Consider the following 26,201-nt stretch of genomic DNA (forward strand, 5'->3'; position numbering starts at 1 on the left):
TAGTCTTTTTCTACATAATCAGAGTATAAAGTGAATACATTATATGGGATGAGCTGATTTCTTATCAGTTGTTTTTACTGAACAGCACCTGCACTGCACTACTTTCATCTAAAGAATCAATCAAGAGGCAAACAGCTTAAAGATTAATTGCTTCTTTGTTAACTCTTCTGTGCACTCAGCTAAAAATGGCTCAGCCTTCATTAAGTCCATGAATAATTCTTTAACAAACACTGCAGCGTAGTCCACCATTAAAGGCATTGGTCCCCATATTATAAAGCATACCTCAGAGCTACTGAAGATGTGATTAGATGGGTATGATTCCCCACAGGCCATGTGCATGATCAAAAAGTCTCCCCTTGACTCCAATGGGTTTGGTTCAGGCCTTGTCTGTCTTGAAGGCACTTTCCTTCCTTTTATATGGGAAGGTGATTTCAAGGAAGAAGAAGAAGAAGTTAAAGTTGGTGTTGTTGAGGGCTTGTCTACACAGGGAGTTATTCTGGAAAAGCTATTCCTGATTAATACTGTGTGTGGACACACTAATTCTGGAATAAGAATACCTTATTCAGAATTAGCAGAAAGTATGTTACGCTAATTTTGAATAAGGCACTCTTATTTCAAAATAGGAACATCCACACATTAAGTTGATCAGGATTAGTTAATTGCTTTAAATTCACACTCAATTTTATTCTGTATTAACTTTCATGTGTAGAGAAGCCCTTAGATGCTGTGGAAAATTTTACCCTACGTCTTTCTTTTCTAAAGTAGTTAGGAGTTCAAATTCTGCCCTGAGTTAAAATGAAAATACCTGGTGGCTTCATCACAGCCCCATATGTACATTTTACATGCTTGGTTGTGATTTGCTATCCCTGCTTAAGAGAAGCCCTGATCAAACCTGTACTGAGGTACACCAGCAAGATTACCTGCACAGGCCTCACTGAGAGGGCTCATTAAAAAATGTGTTTTGTTTTCTGTCAAAAATTGCACAACAGCAAAAACTTTTTATTTCTTCGACTTCTTTTGCTGATTTTTTTTTTTTTGGAGGAGGGTTGGATTTCAGGAAAAAGGAAAATTTTTGAGGAAAATGAAAAAAATTCACAACAAAATTTGATTGAACAAAAAGCCATTTTTCAAAAAAGAAGTCTTGACTAGCAATACTCACTGGTTTGTGTTCACAGCTGTTAGGTCTTCACTGTTAGGAAGGGCAAAGGGACTTTCTGACTTGAACGAGATAGTCCCCCGGTGATAGGTTTTCTACATATTCCATCTGGTAACTTTGATATTCTGTCATCCTCTGCAACATTTGTATGGCGTGGCAGTGATCATTTGTGGATTTCTTTTTTATCCTAATTTTAATTTTGGCAGGATAGGTCCATCCAAAACCCATAAAAACTTGTAACAAGGAGGAGCTGCTGAAAGCACTCCATGAATCAATACATTGTACTGTGTGTGTATTTGTTGCCATTCTCAACTAACCTCCTTATGTAGAAAATCAGTTCAAACAGTTTATTACTATAAAAACCGAAAGGGCTGGACGTGGGACATGAGAAGAGCTGTGTGTGCAAAGGCAAGTTTAAGCCACCTTTCTGCCTTTCTAGCTTGGCCCACTACAGCACTGGGAAAGTGCATAGGAAAAATTAGAATAGCTCAGGGCTGGTCAGAATTATACCCAGTTACCCAAAGCCCCAAGGGTTCACTCTGATAGCTGGGGATTGCTGGATCACAGCAACCCTCTTAGCATACGCCAGCCACACCCCTTTTGCCAAGGACTGAGAGGGAGGTGGCTTAGAGCCCGGCTGCATGTCGCTTCCTGGGTATGGTCTTAATGGAAAATGTCCTAACATAGTACGTGCTGTTTTACAACAAACTAAAGAAATGGCATATCTTGGAAAAATGCATAACACCAACAATGAATCTTTTTGTCTTTCATGATCATTAATTACTTGATAAATTCTCAAGAGCCTAAGTATGGAAACAACTGACTGGTAATGCAATGGCCAGCATAATTTTCATTAATATGTAAGCATAACTCACTGATCTGCATGGTTTTTTTATGACTAGTTGATTTCTTCAACATGCTTTTCAAGGAGGATCAGCAATGACTTGGCATTTATGCTTCTGTCCCACACAGAATGTTTTCATATTACATTTTTGTAAACCTGAGTGGCTTATTTGGTGTTTTGTCTCTCTCAAATTTGATTATAAAAACAAAACAAAAACTTACAAACCCAGATGCCCGTCTGGTTCTTTTAATCTTTTACATGTCTTAACAACAATGTATCAGTGTACCCTTGTAGCTTATATTTATTGCAATAGTTTATCTGATGATCTCTATAAAGTGCTAGTTAGTGTTGTTGAAAATATTAAATTCTTCATCGAATGAGCAACTATCACAGCTCCAGGCATTTTTTCCGTATTTAAATGCTAGGGAGAAACACGGGATTCATTTTCTGAATCAGAACACTTTTCAGAGTCCAGTTTTAAGAAAATCCTTGTCCTCTGTTATTTTAGCAAATATCACGCAGTGTATTTTCTGTTGAAATATCTGCTCCTGCATTGTGGCATCACTTTTAATTTTCTATTGAAAATCTACCAAATTTACTGCATGCATGTTTAACTGCTACTTATCTAAAATACTGCTGTCACTTTTTTTTCTATTCACATTATAGATTTTAGGTGCCATTAGTTAACTGATAAGGTGTCCCAGCATTCTAAACACAAGTGTAGAAGTCCTAATAGTTGGTTCAGTTACCAAGACTATTGTCCCATCTATGAAACTGTATGGAGAGAGAAGAGGCCTCATAATTTGGGATCTCAACATGACCAGTAATAAGGTTGTTTCTTGGACAGTATTATCTCTTGAAACAAGCCAAATAAACCAGCATTATCTAATCACCATAACACAATAACTTTAGGTACGCATTGTTTTGCCCTGACACTGCATCTGTCCTCTCATCATTTGCTGGTGTGTGTGTTCATATTCTATCCAGTATTTTACCCTTTTGAAGTATACAAGGCACAGCTGCGTAAGCACTTGGAGCAACACCCATTTTTCACCTCATATAGTAAAGGTGCAAATGCACGTAGTTAATGTACAGAAGCCATTACTTTGATTGCTATAAATATGTCTGGGAAGCAAAGAGAAAGCCCAAGAGGGAATTCTTTCAGGATGTGTTAGGGCCAAAGTGGAATATCATTAGGGACCACTTCAAAGTTCTTCTTATCCATTAAGGAGGCTTAAATTACATCGCATGAGCTGCTCTAATTACTTTATGTGAGGTTTTGGATTGCTTGGAGAATGAACCCACTATACAGTGTTCAGTTAGTTATTTGTAATTTTGTGCTAAGCTTGGCAATATTTTACTATAATTTACTTTAATGTATTGCCATTTTGCATATTTATATTGCCTTATTCAGTTGCAGTTGTGATGATATGTTGAGATTTGGAAAATTAAAGAATACTTCTATAATATTACATTATCTGTAAAGTAACAAGAAGTCACATTCCCCACAGTATGAAGTTTGCTTTGTACACTTATATTTGCTTGGTAATTTAGTAACTTTCCCCCTGTTGTGTGAACAGGTCAATTTGATAACTTTATTGACTGACTTTCCTTAAGGGAAATTTCCCTTACGGGAAATAAAAGGAACTAGCCAGGGGAGAGTGGCAAGGTGGTAGAGGAATTGGGGATAATCTTTATATCTTTCATTAGGAAGAAATGACTATTTAAACTTGTATTATCAGGACCTGGCAAATTACCACCTGACCACTGTACCTGTATTTTGTGTCCCTTTCTCCTATACTCCAATCTTGATACTGAGCTGTACCATTCTAGAGGGGGGCAACGGTGACTATACCATCTTTGCACTTCCAGGTGGGTTGCCAGGGACCAGCACAGTTCCTGACATAAAATGTAACAGTTCCAAGGGTTAGTCTAACATGCTGACTCTGCGAAAGTGCTCAGAGGACAGCCAGGCAATCCCAGAATAACTGGAGCACAGAGTGCTCTGGCCTCCTCCCTTCTCGTAATCCAACATGCCCCCTCCCAACGCCATGATAACCGGCACTATGCCCCTTTGTAAGTAAGGCCATGTCTTCACTTACAAGCTTACAGCAGCACAGTAAGTAAGCACTGTGCTGCTGTAAGAGTGCTTCTCTAGCCGCGTGATGCCGTCGACACAATAAAACCAGCTCAATGAGCGGTGGTAGCTATGTCTGTGGGAGAGCGTCTCCTGCTGTCGTAGCACTGTGCACAGGAGTGCTTATGCCGGCAACACTTATGTCGCTCAGGGAGTGTTTTTTCACATCCCTGAGTGCCAAAAGTTTTGCCAATATAAGTGCTAGTGTAGACATGGCCTAAGACAAGCAAGATTCCCCCCTATATCTTTTTGTGTAAACAATAGGTGTGCTAGTTGCATAGGCTAGGGTTATTATGCCTGCAGTGTGCCAGGTGCAGCACGAATATAAAAAAGGCACACTCCCAACCATAAAAGCTCACACTCTAGAAGGACAAAAACAGGAGACCTGTGGCCCTGATTCTGCATTCAGGGGCTATGAATGGGGCCAGTGTTGCACTGTTGATGTAACAGCTATGCAAAGGAACACTCCTGCGCCGGAATAAATTTCAGGTAGGGAGAGCCAGATATTTTGTGACCCATTTATACACTTGAAGCATCAGAAAGAGGCCAGGACACAGAGCAGAATCTGGGCCACACTTCTCCCTGTCTTTGTCCTTTAGAGTGTGAGCTTTTTATGGTAGGGACTGTGCCTTCTGATATTTGTACAGCACCTGCCACATTGTAGGCATGATAATAACAACTAGCCTATGAAAATGGGACACTAACTGTTTAGGTAAAAAGATAAAGGGAGAAATCCTGCTGATCTTACTTAGAGGTAGGTCCTTTGAAGTCAATGGGACTACTTGCCTGAGTTGGAGAGAGTTGGTTTTGGCCCATATTTGCATATATTTATTTCATGTTTAATGAAATACTAGGCCAGCCCCTTGGGGTCTGCCAAAATGCCCAGAGCACACGTGAGGGGAGTGATGGGCATTAGTCTGATCCTGGTGCTTCTCTATGCATTTCTTCTACCATGCAATGTACTGAAGCAGCCTGAAGAGGCTACAAGGGCCAAAACATTAACCCAGATGGCATAAGAATAGCCCATTCTTCCCTCCCTCCATCATCCATGCTCTCCCTTTTCCTGCTATGCTCATAACTGGGAGGATGTGTAGTATGAGCCCCTATGGCAGCTATATGGCATTGTAGGATCAACCTTACACTGGGCTGATCCTCCCTAGGTCCATTACTCAGGTTTTGTGGCCAAACGTTGCAGGTGGTGTTGCTCAAAGCAGAAGCAACACATTCAGGAATCTGGCTCATTATGTTTACAACGTGCCAATGTTTACTCTGTTTACAACATTGTCAAAGTATTCAGTTTCATGTTACTAAATATGATGTATAAAATAAACATGACACAATTATACTGAAAGTAGAGGATGCTCTGGCTCATAATAGTGAGCTTAGAAAGTATCTTTTATATGGAGGGGGAAAAAGCTCCCCTAGGGGAAATGAGACGAATTCTCATTCATGGAGTTCCCCCTATGCCATTCCATCACAGGCTTGGGCAGAGAGTTTTGCTCTACCCCTGTGGAACTGACAGGGGGGTTGACTCTATAAATCTGTGGGACATGAGAGATTAGTGGAGTCCTGGTACTTCTATGCTGAGATCCTGTGCCGCAGTACTGTTTTCATGATGCTCTGGACTCCATGGCAGCATGTTCACTCCTGAGGCCATGATCCCATGCTGTGGCCTAACAGTCTCCCATTAAAGAGCATGTTTGAACCACTCAGATCGGATCACGGTGAATAGGTCAGCATGATCCTTACCTTGGTAAAACCTGTGGGTTAATTGCATGGCCATGTCACCAGCTAAGCCCTTCCTGTCCTAGCCGACCACCTCACATACAGGTTCCAGTCATCATCGTGCAGCTATAGAGCAGCTTCTGTGGAGTCAGGGGAATGATGTTGCAGAAGAGAGACTCTCTGCCCTTCCACTGGGATCAGCTCCACCGGTTGTATTCAGTTACATCCATTAAAATAGATGATGTGCACATGTGTGCACTTCAACAATCCCCATAGCTGCAAGACTGATTCTTATGTTGCCATGGGGGCAAACATAATAGAGTGTTTTATAACCTGTCTCTCTTGTGGAACTACTGATAGGTTTCACTGTAACGTAGCAAAGGGGAGAGGAAGCTGCAGCCAGATCAGAATAACATAAAAAATATTCTCCAACTGACTGACTCACTGAGAAAGGTTGAATGGGAACAATCAAGTAAGCCTCTTTCTTCCCTATCTCTTTTGAGGCTGCTGGGAAAGAATACAGTATGCATTTTTCTCCTGAGAATTCGATTTTTTGTGACTTTTCCCATTATTCTGAGTACACGATATAACAGTTGTTGTGTAGCACTTCTAACACATGAATAGAAAGCTTTATTTAATGGATTTTTCATTTTAAGTGTTTTACTGGTGTTTTTGTCGTAGACAGACCTCCCTTCTCCCAGTAAATTAAGGATTTTGTAGACAGCTAGCTACTCGACAGCCAGAAGTTAAATATCTTTGACTGCTAGGCACACGAGCTAGCCCTCTGCTCAAGCACCAAGAATCACTGAAGTAGACTATATGAACAATAGAACAGATATTCTTCTTTTGTACGAGGACTTGTCAGTGGGGGTCAAATACCCAGAGACTAGACTTTGAAATACATGTATATTGAAAACAAAAAATATAAATCATCCCAGTGCCTTGGCAACTGCCTTTTGCCTCAGAACCCCTGCTCCTTGCTGGAGTTTTGGCAATGTCACTTCAAGTTGCCTGGGGAGCAAACAGATCACAGAACTCAAGCTTCTCTTCGTGGCTAATGTTAGAGGCTGAGTTCTAGTGCTTTGGAAAAGTGAAAAGCCCAGGGGGGAAATAAGAAGCTGGAAACTATTAGGATTAGAACAACAGATGGACAAGAATTCAGTTACTCTACATGTTTCACTTCCTCATTTTGGTAGGGACTGTATTATGCAAGTTGGAGTCTTTGTTACAGATAAATCTGGGCCAGGTGTACAAGGAAGAGCTTATCCTCACACTGTTTAGGGCTCCCTCCTAAAAACCACCACCACTGTCAGGGCTGGATTAGCTCTCCTGTGAGCCCGGGGCTGTTAGATTTTGTGGGGCCCCTGTATACAAGTCTTTTTCCCAATTTAAAACAAAATGATCACAATTATGGCATTGAGGCTGATAATGCTATATTAAACTTGCCTTTTAATTGACAGAAAGCCTTTCTATGGTTACATTTCAGTCTTAAAACATGTAGAAGATAGTTAAGTTAATTCAAAATAACCTACTTCTTACCTTAGAACGGCTGTTATATTAGTTCCTTTCTTGGAGGGAGTTTGGGTGCAGGAGGGGATTCTGACGTGGGGCAGGGGCTTGAGGTGCAGGAGCGGGTGTGAGATGCAGGCTCTGGCTGGGAGGCGCTTACCACAGGCAGCTCCTGACCGGTGGCACAGAAGGGCTCAGGCAGGCTGCCCGCCTGACTGCCATAGCCCCACACCGCTCCCGGAAGCATCTGGCTCCTGGGACGTCCCTGCGCGTGCCTGCGGGGAGGGGGACAGCATGTCTCCATGCGCTGCCCGTGCCCACAAGCGCCGCCACCGCCGCTCCCATTGGCCAGTTCCTCCCCCGCCCCCAGGGGCCTCAGAGACGTGCCAGAAGCCAGCCACTTCTGGGTGCAGCATGGGGCCACAGCATGAATGCAGCCTGCCTGAGTCCTGCTGTGCTGGGGCCCCCCTTAGACTGAAGCCCTGGGCTGCAGCCCCTAAAGACCCTGCATTAATCCGGCCCTGACCACTATGTAAGTATATGCTCACTTACAAATGTAATAGCATAGTTATCCCTGAGCAACCAGGAAGATTTTGACATGATAGTTTACATTACAGTTCATATATTTGAGGAACATTTCTAAGATTTTCTGAATGCAATATTATTAAAGAAACTTTTTAATCCTCTAAAAGAAGGAGGGAGAGGATGAGAATAAAATTGGATCCAGGTGCACTACAAGCAAAAGAAACCGAAGAAGGAAAAAAAGAAAGCCTACATTACCTGACAAACTGGGTTGCCTGTGAATCAAATCTGTGAATTATATTAGCATTTGGGGATTGAAGGAGGCCTCTAGACAGTCTAGATCCATCTACCTCCACTTGCAGTATGCTAATGATATTTGTGGCTTGCAGTGTTTTTCCTTTTAAGCATTGGCTCATTTTTTCTGAATATACAGATGAGAGCAATCCAAGTTGCACTTTTGGTAGTTCTGTCCTCCACCTTAAATCACCCTTGGCATAAAGACATTTCTCCTAAACTACTTTTAGAGCTTGTCTTCACTGTGGGGATAAGTCGACCCAAGTTACACTTCACATAGCTGGAGTTGACGGAGCTTAGGTCAACTTACTCCGGTGTCTTCACTGTGCTGCGTTGACAGGAGACGCTTTCCAGTCGACTTCCCTTACTCTTCTCGGAGAGCTGGAGTACTGGGGTCGACCGGAGAATGCTCGGCCATCAATTTAGCGTGTCTTCACTAGGCCTGCTTGTAACAGGGCCTCCTTGGTCCCGCTTCTGTCTCCGTCAACAAAATCATGCAGAGACCCTTGTACTGGTTCAACCCCCTGTGCGGTTTATTTACAATTGCGTCCCACACCTTTATAGCATACCTACCACCTTTACAAGTAGGGGGAGAGTGGTCTCCCTCTCACTTCCTGCTTCCTCTCTTTCTCTTGCACTTCCCTCCTGTGCCTATTTATAGGCTTGGGCCAATGCAGTGGTGGGTAGCCTGTGGGCCACACATGGCCTGTTAGGGTAATCCGCTGGCAGGCCATCAGACCGTTAGTTTACATTTCCATGGCTGCCTGCAGCTCCCAGTGGCTGCGGTTCACCGTTCCCAGCCAATGGGAGCTGCGGGAAGTGAGAGAAGTTATTTATGCCTTTGATGTATTTATAGAGAGTAATCATATCTCCCCTCAGCCTTCTTTTGGTTAGGCTAAACAAGCCAACCTCTTTGAGTCTCCTCTCATAGGGTAGGTTTTCCATTCCTTGGATCATCCTAGCAGCCCTTCTCTGCACCTGTTCCAGTTTGAATTCATTTTTCTTACAGATGGGAGACCAGAACTGCACACAGTATTCCAGAAGAGGTCTCACCAGTGCCTTGTATAATGGTACTAACACTTCCCTGTCTCTACTGGAAATATCTTGTCTGATGCATCCTAGGACTGCATTAGTCTTTTTCACAGTAGCATCACATTGGTGGCTCATAATCATCCTGTGATCAACCAGTACTACCCAGGTCTTTCTCCTCTGTCACTTCCAACTGATAAGTCCCCAGCTTATAGCAAAAAATCTTGTTGCTAGTCCCTAAATGCATGACCTTGCACGATTAAATTTTATCCCATTTCTATTACTCCAGTTTTCAAGGTCATCCAGAGCTTCTTGTATAATATTCCAGTCCTTCTCTGTATTGGCAATACCTCCCAACTTTGTGTCATCTGCAAATTTTATTCGCGCACTTACACTTTTTGTTAAATAAGATTGGTCCGAGGACTGATCCATGAGGAACTCCACGAATAACCTCCCTCCAACCTGGGACAGTTCACCTTTCAGTATGACCCATTGTAGTCTCCCCTTTGACCAGTTCCTTATACACCTTTCAATTCTCATATTAATCCCCATCTTCTCCAATTTAACTAATTGTTTCCCATGTGGAACTGTATAAAATGTCTTACTGAAATCCAGATATATTAGATCTACTGCCAGAGGCGCCAACTTTGAGAGTTCCTGGGCGGTACTCGACCCCTCCTCTGCCCCAAGTTCCGCCCCCACTCCACCCCTTCCACCAAGCCCAGTCCAGTCAGCTTCCCTAACTAATTCCTTTAATTTTTTAAAGTTTTCCTTTTTGAAATCAAGGACACTAGTTGCAGACCTATTTTTGTTTATCCATCCATTTAGTTTAAACAGATGGTTTAAAGTTTCCTCCCACTATCATCCGTGGACCCTTTTCTTGATCAGTGCATTGCAACCTTTAGAAAATAGCCATTTAGAAAAAAAGGAACAACCTTGCTTACGTCAACATAAATAGAAGTATTGCCATTGACTTCAATTGGGACTAAGTTTTACTAGTGATCCTTTTATCAGTTTTCAGCCATGTCCTCATTGCTTTATATTTATCTACATGAAATTGAAAATATCATTTTCATCTCATTCTTATATCCCCCTTCCTCACAAGCTGCTCCAGATTTAGCCTCCCTCCTTTTGGGTATTGGTAAACCCACCCAATTGTGTCATCTGCAAAATGGCACCATTTGCTGCAGATTTCTTTTGCAGGTAATTTGAACAAACTTGAGCTCAACACCAGTCACCATAGCAATTGCAATTGATTCCTACATGATTTGCCACCATTTACCACTACTTTGGCTTCAGCTACCCAGCCATGCTTTGTGTGTTTATTTGAACACTGCATTTCACTGTAGGACCCTTAGCTTTTAATGTGTTTTAAATAATACTAAACTTGGACAATAAGAGTTCAAGGATGCTGAACAGTGAGTGTACAACTATGCAGTTATTTCTAAGTTGTGTGCAGTTCCCTACACTCAAACTGATTGTAACTGTGATTTACACCATCACTGCAGTGTTATTTCTCAATAACAGTTCAGTAGTCAGTCTATCCTCTGTGGGCAACATCAATCAATATGCTGTGACAGCTGTGATTAACCACTCACAGTGCAGAGGTTTGCAAAATCATATAATTGTTATTTTAAAATAACTTTACTGTGAATATGAAAATACCTCTCTTCTTATTGGCTTCTAAAATTCCTCTGCTCTGGTTGGCTGCTGTACTTAGGTTTTTCAAGTGTCAGCCAGCAACAGATACTATCTCAGATTTTCTTTCATGCTGATTTTGGACAGAAGGGATTGCGAAGAGAGGGGAAAAAACAACACAAAATATAAGAAAATGAAGCCGAGGAGGGGTAAAGGTGGGGAAAGGACATAATAGGAAGGCAATAAAGAAGAAAAATATGATGGGAGGCTAAAGACATGACATGCTGTAAATCATAGAAACATAGAACTAGAAGGGACCTTGAGAGGTCATCTAGTCCAGTCCCCTGCACTCAAGGCAGGACTAAGTATTATCTAGACCAGGGGTAGGCAAACTTTTTGGCCCGAGGGCCACATCAAGGTTGCGCAACTGTATGGAGGACCAGGTAGAGAAGGCTGTGCCTCCCCAAACAGCCTGGCCCCTGCCCCCTATCCACCCCTTCCCACTTCCTGCCCCCCTCAGAACCCTGACCCATCCAAACCCCTCTGCTTCTTGACCCCTGACCGCCCCCTCCCGGGACCCCCGCCTCCCAGGACCCCCGTCCCCCTATCCAACTCCCCCTGCTCCCCATCCCCTGACTGCCCCCCCCGAACTTCCGCCCCATCCAACTGTCACCTGCTCCCTGTCCCCTGACTGCCCCCCTGGACCCCCCTGCCCCTTATCCAACCCCCCTGCTCCCTGCCCCCTTACCATGCAGGAGCCAGCTATGCTGCCACGCTGCCCAACAGGAGTGGCAGGCCAGAGAGCTGCCGGGGAGTGGGGACAGCAGGGGAGTGGCCGGGGGCAAGCCTCCCTGACCGGGAGCTCAGGGGCTGGGCAGAATGGTCCCGTGGGCCGGATATGACCCGCGGGCCGTAGTTTGCCCACCTCTGATCTAGACCATCCCTGACAGGTGTTTGTCCAACCTGCTCTTAAAAGTCCCCAATGATGGAGATTCCACAACCTCCTTAGGCAATTTATTCCAGTGCTTAACCACTCTGACAGTGAGGAAGTTTTTCCTAATGTCCAACCTAAACCACCCTTGCTGTAATTTAAACCCATTGCTTCTTGTCCTATCTTCAGAAGTTAAGAACAATTTTTCTCCCTCCTCCTTGTAACAACCTTTTATGTACTTGAAAATTATGTCCCCTCTCAGCCGTCTCTTCTCCAGACTAAACAAGTCCAATTTTTTCAGTCTTTCCTCATAGGTCATGTTTTCTAGACCTTTAATCATTTTTGTTGCTCTTCTCTGGACTCTCCAATTTGTTCACATCCTTCCCGAAATGTGGTGCCCAGAACTGGACACAATTCTCCAGCTGAGGCCTAATCAGCGTGGAGTAGAGCGGAAGAATGACTTCTCGTCTCTTGCTTACAACACTCCTGCTAATACATCCCAGAATGATGTTTGCTTTTTTTACAACAGCATTACACTGTTGACTCATATGTAGCTTGTGATCCACTATGACCCTCAGATCCCTTTCCACAGTACTCCTTCCTAGGCAGTCATTTCCCATTTTGTATGTGTGTAACTGATAGTTTCATCCTAAGAGGAGTACTTTGCATTTGTCCTTACTGAATTTCATCCTGTTTACTTCTGACCATTTCTCCAGTTTGTCCAGATCATTTTGAATTTTAATCCTATCCTCCAAAGCACTTGCAAACCCTGCTAGGTTGGTATCGTCCGCAAACTTTATAAGTGTACTTTCTTAAAGGAGGAAGAGCCAGAATGGTGTCTTAACTTCTTAAAAACTATTTGCCTTTTAGCAAAAACCATTTGCCTTTCCCCCTTTAATTTAAGATTAAAATATTTAAACATTCAGTATAATGATTTGGTAATATCTCACTATGGCTAATAAAGTCCTTGGTCTTCAGCCTTGTAATTTATTAGTTCACATTATGCATATTGACTTGTAAACAAGAGGCACCCTCAAGCTGTTATTATAATCCGATTTCTTGTTAACTTCTACTACAGAAAACACTAACAAGTATTCTTTCAACTTAAATGTAATACAATAACTAAACTTGAATGACTAAATACAATTAGTACTTTTAAATATGAATAATCCCCATGCAAATATTTTGTTAGTATAAGTTAGCTTCAATTGTTCAAACTACAAACAAGTTTATGCTTTGAAGAACTTTATGGGCCCCAGTCAAAATGGTGAGAAGAAAAATCTCGATTTCTCTTGGTCTTGTAGATCTGATGAAAACACAGTTATTCACAGGCTGTATGATTGTTATATTCCAAGTTTTTCTGCACTCAAGTGGGGTCTTTTATTAATGAAATATTTATATACAGACTTCATTTCTCCTTCAGTTTCGTTACTCTTGATTTACACTAGTGTAAGTGAGAGGAGAATCAGACCTGTTGTTTTCATGTGACTTTAAGCAAGTGCTTTTGTTATGTTTAAATTATAGTTTGTTCATAGCATACACAGAGAGAAGTTTGATAAAAATCTACATGTGTCTGCTGGAAGGTTGCAACCTAACACTACTTCCTGTTTTAGAACTCAGAATGATTACACACCAGAACCCTAAAAAAGAGAGTAAAACCAGGTTTCTCTCTAAGGCAGTGAGGCACAACTCACTACACTTTGCTTTAAGCTGGCTCTTTCCTGTGTGGCTGACACTGATTAAACACTTTCCTACAGAGCCCCCTGTTTTGCAAACATGATCTGGAATTGCCCCCTTCCTCCCTCCCCCCTACTCAAAGTGATAGTTTGCAATTCCAACACAGACTTCAGTACACCACATATTTAAATCCTATTTTTATTATGCTGATCAGCCCCCTGAATACCTTGGCAGAAGGGAGCATGTCATCAGTTATCTGTTGCAAAACAAAAGCCACTTGAATTCTCCCATATTCATTTGGTCTGAAATATGCTATCAAATAATAAGAATGTTTTGATGACTTGCATCTAGGAATAATTTTGAGTCAGTTGCAATGATTCAGTTTCTACGAGTACCAGAGAGTGCCAAAGTTCCAACCATTGCTTGGCTCTATGTAGTGTTATTCATCCCCAATTTTTAAGAGAAAAAACCCAAGGAGAAATCATTTAAAAACACAAGCAAAATTAAATCTTAATATGAAAGAAAGTTTTCACTGATTGTACAACATGATATTGTCTTAGTTCTTTTTGACCTACAGCAGGTGATAGAGTTTCAAAAATGTTTGGACACATAAAGAGGCAGCTAGACTCTTAGTGAAACTTTAAAATCCTAACCTGTTTAGGCATCTTTGAAAATCCCACGAGGCACCTAGCTGCATATTTAGGCACCTATGTACTTTTGAAAATCTGTCTCTTGGTACACGCGAAGAGGATAACTAACAATTTCTGCTTGTGTCCTGTGCTTAGGAATGGCATTCACAAATGCCAGCTTTGGTTTGGCTAGGCAGGCCTGAAACTTCATTTTAATTATTTTATTAGGAATGCTAAAAATGAGAAACAAAACAAAGAAACAACCTGAAATAAACCTGTCTATTATCTGGAGTAAAAGCATACTGATTATTCACTCACTCCACATTGCTATAGTAGAGCCGAGCCAGCATATAGCAATTGCACTTTTAATTCTTAAAAGTAATAACAGATATTAATTACATAAATAATGTACTGCTTGAATAAATACGTATGGATAAAAATCCCCCAGCTACAGTATTTACTTTGTTAGGCTTAGCCGAATTCAATTTTTTTAATAATTTTGACAGATATCAATGTTTATTTTTAAGCATTTAAAAATGTTTCCAATTTAAATGTTCACAGTTGTGCAAAATTCTGGGTTGTAAGCATTTTTTATGGTTATTGATCAAAATTTTCACACTTGCGGGAAATTATGGGGGTGTTAGACAATAATTTAATGAACATAGGTATTGAGATTCAAAAAGTTAAATCTTTATTAACCCTTGAGATGCAAATTGTCAACATCACGTCTAAAATAATATATATCTTCTTAAATTAAACTCTAATAAGTTCTCAAGCAGCATTTTTCTTACTTTGCCTATCTGCAAATGTCAATTATCACTGATGGAAATATTTTTTCATCAGCCTATGTGTGTACAGTGAAATCGATGTTTACCGACATTTACTGATAAAAATCGAATCCTTCCAAGTCTAATGATAGTAAATGAAGACTGCATCCCACTGTGCCAGAATACTGCCAATATTAAAGTGACATCCAGAACGTGAAGATGATACATGAATGCAGAATATTATCGGAACTGTGAGTGTTTATTTTTAAAACATTCTTTTTGTTCCTCTCCTTGCTCGCCCACTCAAGAATTTCCCCCTTCTCGCCATTGTTTCTGGTGAATACTATAGTGTGATACCAAATTCCCATGTCTGCATGACAGAGAGAAAACCTGATTTAGAGCTGAGGCTAATACTGTTTCCTAGGCTGGCTTATGTAACATGACAACTATATTACTGTCAAAACAATCCTCTTCCTTCCCAGAAATTATAAGTACTTCTTTACTACTAGGATCACTTTCTATCTTCTCAGAACCTAGACACTTGAATTGGCTCTTTGGTGCTCTTACATGGTATATCACTAAATATCACTGAGGATCCCATAGGTTGCATGCTAAATATTGAATACAAGCAAATGCAACATCAGTGATTTAAATCACTTCTTACATTTGGAGATGGTAATCTCTACAACTCAGGTCTGATGTACTGTCTTACCATCTCACATCTGATGAAGTGAGCTGTAGCTCACGAAAGCTTATGCTCAAATAAATTGGTTAGTCTCTAAGGTGCCACAAGTACTCCTTTTCTTTTTGTCTTACCATTATGTGTTATCTACCATGGTAGCACTAATTGCATGGTCTGCCCACAATGCAGAGGTGCCTTTCGTGTGTGTCTCATGCCAGCCAAATAAATGTAGGATCAGAATTTCACCCGGCAGCGCTAGTGTCTTCTACCTGCTGCAGCATTTTCACACATGTATTGTTTGTTTATCAAGCAGGCCCAGACTGACATGTAGCTACAGTTTGGAAGATCTCTTTTAAGCAACCCACAGGGTAATTTTTGACAAGAAGAATAAAGCTCTTATTGGGAAGGTTTGGAAGTATTCTTGCCCCCGGGAAGTAGATTTAGCCAATGATAACAGTTATCCCTTATAGGGATGGTTTAAACAATATCCAGGCAAGGCAGGGATGAATGGGAACATTGACATTACCAGATCAGGCCAGAGCAATGATCCTCTAATCCTATGGTTCCTAAACCTTTTAGGACTGTGACTTCCTCACTGATCCACCAAATTTTAAAGTTTCTCTACAACCAAATACCATTTTTATTTATTTAACCAGCTCAGAACACTACAGTTTTGCAACTTTATTCAGCTACATATAGCTTGATTATATAATCTGATCTAATCTGGGTTTTTAAAATTGTCATTTGAAACTGGATTTTTTTGCCATGTTTAGACTCAGACTTAGATTTTAGTGACAAGAACGCAGTTCAAAACAGTCCCATAGCTGCACAATGTTTGGCTGAATCTAATAAGCCCAGACATAAGTCGTTTTCCAAGTTTAAACAGTTTCTATGTTTAGTCTTCACAGATATCATTGCTGAAAATCCCGCCTCTCAGAGATAACTGGAAGCAAATGGAAGCAGCATTTTCATAGCTTCATCACTGAATTCTTCAGAACTCTCCTTTTACAGAACTCCAGAATTTCAGGTTGGTTAGATTTGAAAACTTGGTCTTCGGCATGTGATCCCTTGATAATTCTAAGAGCTTTTATTAAGCTGAGATACTTAAAGTTGGAGGAGAGTCAACTCTTACAGAGAATGTATTTCAGATCCAATCAGTATCCAGCAATACATGTTCAATTCCAGGAAAATCATCAACATGGGAATACAGTCCAGACAAATGAGTTAATATTTGGTCTTTAATAACATTTTGATTTTTTAAAAGAACAGAGTGAAAGCAGTCTGATAAAGCCGGAAACATCTCAGTAACTCCTATTTCAAAATCCCCCCCAATTTTTATTTTCACATCTAGTACTGTATATTTGTATTCCTGCCTTGAAGTATTAGGATCAATGCCTTCAGTTTGCCAAATACAGTACACCAGCTAAGCTAACATAGTCAAGGAGACCACATTACCTTCGAAATCTACAAGGTTTGTTTTCCCAAGGAGAAATATTCTAATTTTGTCACGTGATTCAAAGATGTGCTGTAACACTTTCCCATATGCTAGTCACCTGACTTCACTATGAAACAGAAGGTCTGTGTGGTCTGAGCCCTTCTCTTTGCACACCTGTGTATTCACTGCTCAAGATTTAATAAATTTAACAATTTTAATAACAATGTTGAGGGCCTCACGTACTTCAGGTTGCAGCTTCTTTGATGCTATAGCTTGGTGATGGATCATGCAGCGTGTCCAAATTGCTGCTGGTGCCACTTTCTTTTCTTGTGCTACAACCCCACTATTCTTTCTGGTCATGACGGCTGCCCAAGAGTGCACAACGGCACACACATGGTCCAGTTAAAACTTTCATCCACGCTGAATTTATCAAGGTTCTAGACTATTTCCTCATCGGTTGTTTGGGTTGGAATTTCTTTGCAAAATAAAAGTTCAACTAGTGTACCTGCTTTGACAAATCTCACATAACACAAAAGCTGAGCCATGCTGGCTATGTCTGTGGATTCATCAAGCTGGGGTGCCAAATATTGACTTTTCTTAACTTGTTCTATCAACTGGTTCTGGACATTTTCTGCAAGGTCACCAGAGCATTGTTGGATAGTATTTGACATACGAATGGTGTTCAGTGCCATGGCTGCTTGCTTCCTATTCATAATTCTACATCTCTATTGCTTCTGGAAGCAGAAGGGGCTCACCAATGGTGTTTGATTTGCAATTCATATGGTCACAACATTAAGGCTTTTTGAGGAACAGCTGTTTCATTAGAAGTGCTTTTTTCTGCTTGAATTCTTTTGGTTTCAGAAGGAAAAAATTGTGTCTCTTGTTCATGACTTCAGGGTGTTTGATTTCTAAATGTCTCTGTAGTTTCCCTGGCCTTACATTTGCATCCACTTGGAACCAAATGCCTCATTGTGGCTGTGGACTTTCTGTAGTAATAGCAAGACACAAAAATCCAAACATAAAATAATGATCATTGTATTGTGTATGGTTCTTTTGTTTAACTTTATTAAAATAGTCTTCTGTTAAGTGTTCGCTAAATGTAGGCTTAGCACTTAGTAGATATCATTCCATTATAGAGATCAGACACACCTGTCTCTTCCTCAGCCCTCTTCCCCTATCTGCTGGTGCTGCTGGCACTGGGAGCCTCCCTTTACCCTGCACTCTAGTAGAGGGCTTTCATAGATATTAAGGTCAGAAGAGACCATTATGATCATCTAGTCTGACCTCCTGCACAACGCAGGCCACAGAATCTCACCCACCCACTCCTGTGAAAAACCTCTCACCTATGTCTGAGCTATTGAAGTCCCCAAATCGTGGTTTAAAAACTTCAAGGAGCAGAGACTCCTCCAGCAAGTGACCCATGCCCCAGGCTACAGAGGAAAGCGAAAAACCTCCAGGGCCTCTTCCAATCTGCCCTGGAGGAAAATTCCTTCCCGACCCCAAATATGGCGATCAGCTAAACCCTGAGCATATGGGCAAGATTCACCAGCTGAGACTGCCTGATGAATGTTTCTCCAAGCAGGAAGTCTCTCTGCTGAAGGCCCCACTGCAGCAGTGGAGGGCACAGACAGGCTCCCAGGTCATGGAAGCAGCAACAGCAGCATAAAACACAGACCCGTAGATAAGACAGGTGATTTTGAAGCCTAGTTTAATAGTCTCTTAATTAGAAACAAAACAAAACAAACAAACAAACAAACAAACAAACAAACAAACAAACAAACAAACAGGCGTATCAATTAAAATTTCTCCCCAAACACTTGGGGAGCTGGGAAGGGTTCATGGGAGATCCCCAAGGGAGGCATGACTCCTAGTTGGGAAGCACTGTTCTTATCTCGTAACCCATCTCCAATAATGGAGACCAGAGATGGAAAGATACCCCCTGGTTCGCCAGGGGTACATGCAAACATCTACATATAACTCTAACTGACCTATCACTTGGGGAAAAAAAGCCAACCCCATACAAAACACATCTTCTCACTAAAAGTCTCACATGTGTCTTATTCTGCCATGCTAGACTGGGCAGTGGTTTCTCAAAGCCACCCAGCAGAGTCCAAAGGTAAAGCGGAGACTACCATATGCTGCTTCCATGACCTCAGTAAGATTTATACCCATATTGCCAGGGGGAGATTATTATTTGCAGGATGATTTCATTGCTTCCAACACCATAAATCATTTTATGAAACAACAGAGTAAGAATAACCGAGCCAAGAAGGAGGTTTAAAGTAATGCGTATCTATGGAGAGGGAACAAAAAGCTTTTCTCTCTCTCCTTTCACCCCTGTGCAGGAGTCCGCCATAAAAGGTGGGATTTCCAAAGAGTTCTATATGCTGGTGTAACTCTGCTACCATTGACATTGATGGTACGACACCCACTGATGCCCAGGGGAGACTTGGGCCAGCACCGAATGCTTTTAAGAATCCCACCCATTGTGCTATGCTAGCGGTGCTGATTGCATAAGCCTTCCTAACCAAACAGGGCAGGCCCATGACTGCGTTCTCCCTCCATTCCAGCCAGTGACAGTGGCCAGTTGCAACATTTTTGCCCCATGTACTCAGTTAAAAGGTGGCAGCACGTCTGCTGCAGTCTGCGTGAGCCAGGAATCCTCTTGGGGCTCCTACTGCAACACAGCCCATCACAAACAACTCTCCCATGGCCGGGGCCAGGGCTGTGCCTCTCAGACACAATCTAGCCCTTCGTGTCATTTCTCTTCGTAATGAGTAGCCACGCCTGAGCAAAAGGTGCCGGGACTATAAAATACGGAAATGATTCAAACAGTGAATCTGTATGGTAGAGCATGCAGAACACGACCTCTATTTGAGATTTAGTTTGCTTGAGAGCAATGGTGAGTGACACCCTTCCTAGGTGTACCCAGAGTTGTGAGGTGCCTTGCTCGCAACTGTCCTTTGCACGGGGAAATCTTGTCTACCCCTACCGTGCGTCAGCTTCCCAACTCCACTGGCCATGGACAACACAAGCATCTTTCTTTAGGCCTTGCGGGCCCTGCTGTCACTTCTACAGGTTGGTGACTGCCACACCCCAACCCTTGAGCCCTCCCAGTGTCTCCCTGGAGTGTCCATCCCGTGGACACTCACAGTATTAACACAGATTTGCTGCTTCCAAAGAAATAGTACACCCCAGATTAACAGTTCTATCTCAGATCATTGCTCTGCTTCACACACAGCTCTGAGTTATGTTTAAAGTAAAATGAAGTATATGTTTATTTAACAAAGCCTGGAGACTTGAGTAATAGCAAGTAGAAGTCCAGTATTGGAAATAAATGATTATATATAAAATAAAAACATAACATGCATTCTAGAGAATAGACTTAATTAACAAGATGCTCTCATGTCTTCTAGCGTATTGCCCACCCAAAATCCTTGCAGCTCTTTCCCAGCCAGGCTTGGCTGTGACCCTCCTTTCAAAAGACAAGCAACAGCAGTTTGTTTCCTAGGAGAAGGACCCTGTGTGTTTCCTTGCACCCCAAGATAGACCAGAACAAGCCTCTCTCTCCATTCACAATCAGGACACCCCCTGCTGTTTGTGAAATCTACAAGAGAATAAATGTACAGAATGAAGCAATGGGTCTTTTTGCCTGTGGCTCAGTATGCAAATGAGTATACAATGCACACATGATCAGACAGGAAGCTAGGTGTCTGTTACCTCCTGCCTGAAAGGAATATCTTCTTGATATGTCACCAGCTGGTGACCCGCCTGAACTCCAAGATCTCAAGAACATAGTTTTTAGTATAGATACATAACTCCTTTAATATTATCCATCCATATATTACACAAGGATTATGATGACCAGTGGGCTCCCAACTCTCAGAAGAGACCTCACATGCCCCCCTTTGGTGAACTATTATGCATATATCTGGCTCAGGGGATCCCTGTAAAATGCTATGCACCACCTGTGCCCTCTGCCAGTTGGCACCAGTGGGGTCCCTGGGTCACAGTGGGGTAAATTCATTTTTGTGAAAACAGGTAGTCAGTAATATTTTTGTTTGCTTCCAAAGGACAGTTATCTGTTGTTCACTATCAGAGGAAGAACTGGCATAATACATACTGTGGGATTCATACCCTGTTTTAAAATGGAAAAAACTCATTGCAACATTTAATATGGAGTCACTAGGGTGCCTCCAAGATGAATGGGATAAGCACATGTGGAAGCTTGTTATGTATTCTGCTAAAGAATATTTTGAAGTGTATCTGGTTACTTGAGGCTACTGGAAATGTTACTTAAGAAGGATGGCCCTCCAGAGGGTGACTGGTGTTCACTGGAAAAATAATGGCAAGAACTAAACTGCGAGGTGGTTGAGAAAATTACATATTGATTTTAGGAGTGGGTCTGGTGTGTGGTGTTATTAAACTCAATTCAGTGGTGTTAATCCTAGGTTTCACACTCTCTCAGAAGATTACACCAGTTAACACCACATTTTAGCTTCAAACACCAGATACATGATCCTTAGATTCTCTTCACTCAGAGAATCTTGTGAAAACTGTGATTAAAGATAATAAGGAAAAAATTGTCCCATAGCACAGATTAGTACTACATTTCCTAGTACACTATAGAAGGCCTGGGTCTAATCTCACTTTCCTGTTTTACAGAACTATGGTTATTGCATGGACTGCAGTGTAGTTACTCCTGATTTCACTGGTGTAAGATAAGAATCATGCCCATGGAATTTAAACAGTTGAAGTAACTCTGAGTGTAAGAGCTGTGTTTGAATCTGCTTCCTGATCTGAAACCCCCAACAGCTGTTGTGTGCTATTATTACATAAAATTACATTTTGATTTCTCTTATTCTGACATGCTTATTAGAACAGCAGTGGGCCATGCATACTGCTGCCATAACGAGGCTCAAACTCAGCTTAGCCAAAGGGCCAAGTTCTATTTTTGCAGTTATGCTGGCATAAATCCAAAGTGATTCATCTGAATAATAATCCAGCAGATTTACAACTGTATAATTTAGAGAATAGTTTGGCCCAGAGGAGTTTCACCCACTTATAGCAGTGGAGCTTTCATCCCATTGTGCCTCCCTTTTAGTACTGGTATCCCAAAATAAACAGGGAGATGAAAAGTGTAAGACCACACTTTGGTCTTGCCTCCAATTCCATTCATAAAGAAACACGAGGCTGCTTAGGAGTTAGCCAGGACGGGGAGTAAGAAAGCAAGGTTCTACTCCAATGCTAGTGCTCCTCCTTTCCCACAGACTATTCAAAAGTGGGTCTGTGTTGCCAGGATGACATTTGAATTAGGAAAGGCTTTCAGCGCCGTGTGTCTATATTGCTCTCTAGTATTTGTCTCATCAGTGCAACAACATTTATAGATACCTATGATTCCAAAAGCCAATATAAATTCAGGTAATAGATTTCCCAGTCTCTGAAAGCAATTTGTTAATTTGGAAGCAGAGATGAGCTTGAGAGAAATACAAAGTAAGGGACTGAAAGCAATATAGAGGACAGACTTCATTTTTCTATTTTGCCTCACGTTTGCAGTGTGACCTACAGAGATAAGATTGGGGTGAGGAAAAGATTGCATTTTTTTGTGCTAAATCAGTCCCAAGATGCTCCTGGGCCAAGATTGCTAAATGAACCACATGTTCTGATAGTGGTTAGATGGTAGTGTTTAGTTTTTGACTAATTCTCGGTATACTGGGAGCTGAAGAGAGACCATATGTTTCATGTATTTTAATAACCCTCTCATAAAATCCACCTAGTTGGTGCTGGATTTAAACACTCCATTTAAAGATAAAAGTTAAAGATTTTTAAAAAAAATAAATTAAACTACTAACCATTAGGAAAACTGTTGCATCATTAAAAGACCAAGTTGAGAATTACCGTGTTGTAGCTGTGTTGGTCCCAGGATCTGAGAGAGACAAGGTAGATGAGGTGATATCTTTTATGGAACCAACTTCTGTTGATAAAAGGTGTGAGCTTTTCAAGCTACACACAGCTCATCTTCAGGTTTGGAGAAGGAAGTCAGAGTGAAATCAGAATCAGTCGAGTAAAAGACATTACTTCACCTACCTTGTCTATCATATTGACAATGTCAGCTGATAGTTTAAATACGTTGTTAATAAATGTGCTACTATTATGAGAACATATTAGTGCAAAGAAAATATATAGGCAAATCGGTCCTTTTTAAAAAAACACCCTTAAGATAAATGTCCAGTATAATAATTCTAGCATAAACACTTATACATTTGTTAATTTTCTTTAACAGCAACTCCTTTCACTCCCTCCCTGCAAAATATCCCAGCCAAAGAAATCCTTCTATCCAGAGCTGGAGGCATATTAATTAGTGCCTGGAGTCACCAAGGATCCCAAGAAAACTCATATATATATATCTATCTCAGATTCTCCATTGATCTACATTCTTTCCAGACAAACATGTTGTCGTCCTAAACCTAGTTTTTCATCACAGCCTTCATTCTCCCTTTATGTCAGGTGCAGGTGATTTCCTTATTAGTCTGTGAGCTATTGAACCTGACCCACACTCCCTCAGTGTTTGGCCTCTCAAGGTAGTGTGTTCAGCATTCTAACTCAGCCACAAAAACAGGAGTCATACTGAGAGTTGCTAATGCTAAGAGAACTGCCCAGCCATCATGTTCCCCGCCCTGGTCACTCACAGGTAGAGCTGAGCAAATAATTGATTTTGCTGTTTGGTGACCAAACCAAAGATGCCCCCGAAACGTGGTTCTTTTCAAACTAAGAGTTTGTTTCAGCCTTTTCACTTTCAAACTAAGTGTTGATTTGAATAATTTTGAAACAAAAGAGTTCATTGCAAAACAAAATGTCAAAATGGTTTGTTTCAAAAATGTCAAAAACTATTTTGACTTTTTTGAAAGAAAAATCTAATTTTTTATTCAGCCAAAACTATTGAATTTGACCTGAATTCTTGAATAGCTTCAGTTGCCCTGAAACAGCATTTTCCAGCAAATTTACTATTTTACCGAAGTGTTTTTCCCAGCTGTACTGAGGGGTGGTATGAAGGTCTTAGACTGTGGCTCCTCCACGTGAATTCTTTGCTGCAGCAAGCACCAATTAGTTAGAAGGCATCATCCAAGCTTTGCTCCTCTACCCTCTTTCGTCTGTTACCCCAACAAATAGATTTTGGGACGCTGCTGCGATAACTTGCCTATTGCCTCCTTAGTCTGTTCTTCCCGAGGTAAAAGTTCCCGGGATTGCTAAGGAAACATTAAGGACATGGACAGAGCTTTCTGTTAAAGTAATTGACACAGGCAGTAGCCTTTCCAAAACAAAAATATTTTTTTTAATTGATGTAACTAATAATCCCTACTACAATATGATCTTATATCACACCTGGTTTGACAGCTTTTGAACTGAAGTGTCTTTTCCCAAAGATTAGACATAGTATGGACAGTAATAATATAATATTGTCCAAATCACCCCTGCTCCCATAATGCCTCATTCCTGAGTAAGAACTACATTAAGGCGTGAGAGAGCAACTCACTCTCCTTCAGTCTCTCATAAATCACCAACAAGAGCATTAATGGTGATGGTGGTCTTTGTACTGCAGACACCTGTCAACTAGGACCTGGACTAAGACCACAAAATCATTGAACAGTGTAAAATAGTATTGATTTTCAGTCACAGCTGATGGGACTGGTTTTGAACCAATGACCTAGAGGTGAAAGGCACTACTTCCCATTAATTGTCCTCTGAGCCAATTTTCCTTCTGCTTGTCCGGTTGAGTTTACTTTCCCACTATTCTTCCTATAGCTTCACAAAAAAACCCAAACAAACGTTTATGTCCAAGTTAATCTCTGATTCCTATGTCATACAGGCAAAGAGTCCTTTATCCATCGTGTATGTGTAATCAGTTGCTATAACCCATAGTAAATATATTTACTAAATTAAAATACCTATTTTCCAAGCCTATTGATTGAACAATGTAAATTCTAGACCAGGGATCGGCAACCTTTGGCATGCGGCCCAAGAAGGAAAGCTGGTGGCAGGCTGGAACGGTTTGTTTACCTGCGGCATCCACAGGTTCGGCTGATCGCAGCTCCCACTGGCTGTGGTTCACCGTCCCAGGCCAATGGGGGGTGCAGGAAGCAGCGGCCAGCACATCCCTGGCCCTGCACTGCTTCCCGCAGCCCCCATTGGCCTGGAACGGCGAACCACGGCCAGTGGGAGCTGTGACTGGCTGAACCTGCGGACGCTGCAGGTAAACAAACCGTCCCAGCCCGCCAGCGGCTATCCCTGATGTGCCGCGTGCCAAAGCTTGCCGATCTCTAGTCTAGACCATGGGTAACTTAGGTTCTTGATTTTTTTTTTAAACTACAGAATTGTTAAAAGCTTCTTTTTTCCAGGCAACTGACCCAGAGTTAAAATACAAGTGATGAATTATCTGTCAGCATTCAAACTTTTCAGCAATGGATATTTTCTAGTTAGAGAACCATGTGGAAATCTGTTCTTAGCCATTAAGACACATGACACGTCATTCTAAAACTATGATCCATTATCATTTTGCATGTTAATATGTAAACTGGCTGATCATTTATTAAAAGCCACTTCAAGACTCCTGTTCTGCAAGCCTAAAACCTCCAGAACACTCATTAAAATAAAAGGAGCACTGCTTAAGCAGAGCTTGGATAAGCAGTCACTAAAGCTTTATTTAAATAGGATTCCCCCTCATAACTAATAATCTGGATAACATGAGCATAACAACAACAGGATTTAATAGTGGACAATTATCATCGAACATCCCCTCCCATCATGTTTTCCATTCTAGTTTTAGTTAGGTTTTTACCCCTTTCCTTACCTCCTTTTAGGATGGTGCTGGCACTGCTAAAAAGCACAGTGCATTGTAGCATAAACTGTCCAGCAGTGTGCGACTCTGGTTCTTTTGAATGAAGGGAGCTACACAAGTGTATTTATTATAGATACTTCTGTCTCCCCCACAAAACACACACTTTGATTTCTGTAGACTAGAACACTTGATTCTCATAAGAATCCCAAGTATCTTCTTATGGAATATGATCCAAATCACAGAAGTTGTATTGCCATATGTAGTTTCTTCTTTTCCCTTTCTTTCTTTCAAATCTGCAGGGCGTTTTCTAATTACAGTATTTGAAGATTGCATTTGTTTGGCTCAGAGAGCCTTCCATTTTCCCTGTTTGATTGATATTTTAGGGAGAAA

This window comes from Eretmochelys imbricata, chromosome 1 (genome assembly GCF_965152235.1).
Source record: "Eretmochelys imbricata isolate rEreImb1 chromosome 1, rEreImb1.hap1, whole genome shotgun sequence".
Taxonomy (NCBI): domain Eukaryota; kingdom Metazoa; phylum Chordata; order Testudines; family Cheloniidae; genus Eretmochelys; species Eretmochelys imbricata.